Genomic DNA, 1,783 nt, shown 5'->3' on the forward strand with positions numbered 1-1,783 from the left:
TCTGCCCTATCACAGGTCAAAACAACTTCTTTATTAACAGATAGTAATAAAACATATTCACAGCTTACAGAGGGTAATCTCACATCAAAAGTGGATACAGAGAGGTATGCAAAACAGGAAAAATTTTGATGATTGATGATCATAAAACCAGCTGATAGTAAAGAAGAATATGAAGAAAGGAAGATGTTTGCCCAAGTCATTTCTGAAATGCACAGAGGCACCTGGGAGAGACAGATTAAAAACTAGAAAAGCCATGCATGTGGAATGAAGGGTTTTGTTTATTTAGATCACCAGAGGCTTTAGGAGTTTATGGAATAGAATTAGGAAAACAGAAGGTTGTGGGTCATCTAGTTCTGGAGGACATGACACTAAAGACATTCAAGACAGAACACTGCAGAAAGACTGTGGGTATCACTTTTTCTAAATTACCAAACTGGGTACTGTTCTACCAAGATCTGAGGGTTAGCTGGAAGTACCAGAAATATTTGATCATCTCACTTCTCCATGAAGTGTAAATTCAAACCATCCACCAGGATTTATTGGGCTATGAAGTAAACAATGAAAGAAAGTGGCAGTAGTTTCTGATAGTTCATAAAAGGGCTCAGAAGAATTTGTCTAAAAATAAGCTAATGACCAAGATAAGTATGTATAGGGAAAGAGAGTAAGTTACCAATCTGTGCTTTTCTTGAATCAGTCAACAGAACTGACATGATTGATTCCAAACAGTAATTAGGTTGTTTGGGGAGCATGTGACCTTGAGGGTTGAATTTAAGAAAGCAAGTTGGAAGTTCAGGGTTGGAGAATATTGCTTTCCCAGGTGTTAACTTTAGAGATCCCTAAACACAAAATCTCATTCCATTATTTGAAGATTTCTTGAAATAAATTCATTGTCTTATTAGGGCATTAGAGTAGCAGAACATGTAATCTTCTCTGTAAAGCAGACCTCATTTTTGTGTTCATTTTGTTTTAGTGTATTTGCTCACATAATAGAGTAGAGCCTTAAAAGAAATCAAATAATCTGTAGGGTCATACACTCAAAAACTAAAATATAAATTGATATGCCATCCCAACTAGATGAATTATTACATAGCCAAGTAGACACAACTGAAAACATGATTTTATATATATATATAAAATATATATATATGAGATGTAAAAGGAAAATGGGAAATATTTGCATGATGAATACTAATGTTCAGAGCAGTTAGGAGAGAAGCTGTGCACTGATCTTACTGTAGAAAGAGTTGGCCACTAAGTTTTATAGTAAATAAGCCTAGCATCCAGGGATGATTTGAAATCCAGGCTGCATAGATAAAATGTTTGCCAGTCATTTCTCTGCCAGCAAATGCAAGGTGACCTGAAACTGTTTATCTAAAGTACTAACTGAATAGGTTAGGGCTAGGGAATTTATCCCCACCCATACATTTTTTTTTGCATGGAAATCATAAAAATGGGAAGAAAGCCATAAAGAACCACATAAATTATAAACAGTTCTAAAAGTACAAGTCATAATAGTATGAATGAAACATCTAGAAATGGCACCTGAGCAGTTGCCTCCTTCTTGTGGCAAGCAAATGCAGCCTGGATTCTGAGAAAGCCTGAGGAGCTGGGCTGACAGGGTGAGCCTTCAGCCTTAATCTGAGGAGCCAGGTTCCAAGTCTTACATTTAGTGTTTTTCTGTTTTGTTTAAGAGAGAGAGGAAATTTTATTAGTATTACATCATATGTCCTTTAATTTTTTTTTTTGCAGAAGTGATTTTTTTTGAAACTTTTTTTTTATTGAG

The 1,783-nt window shown here is 35.3% G+C and overlaps 1 protein-coding gene across 1 annotated transcript in view; it reads left to right on the top strand.

The window, feature by feature from the left end:
* Positions 1-1,783, top strand: part of Lmbrd1 (LMBR1 domain containing 1) — a 91,905-nt gene that overhangs the window by 75,635 nt on the left and 14,487 nt on the right. The window lies entirely within an intron of this gene.

This window comes from Microtus ochrogaster, linkage group LG2 (genome assembly GCF_000317375.1).
Source record: "Microtus ochrogaster isolate Prairie Vole_2 linkage group LG2, MicOch1.0, whole genome shotgun sequence".
Taxonomy (NCBI): Eukaryota; Metazoa; Chordata; class Mammalia; order Rodentia; family Cricetidae; genus Microtus; species Microtus ochrogaster.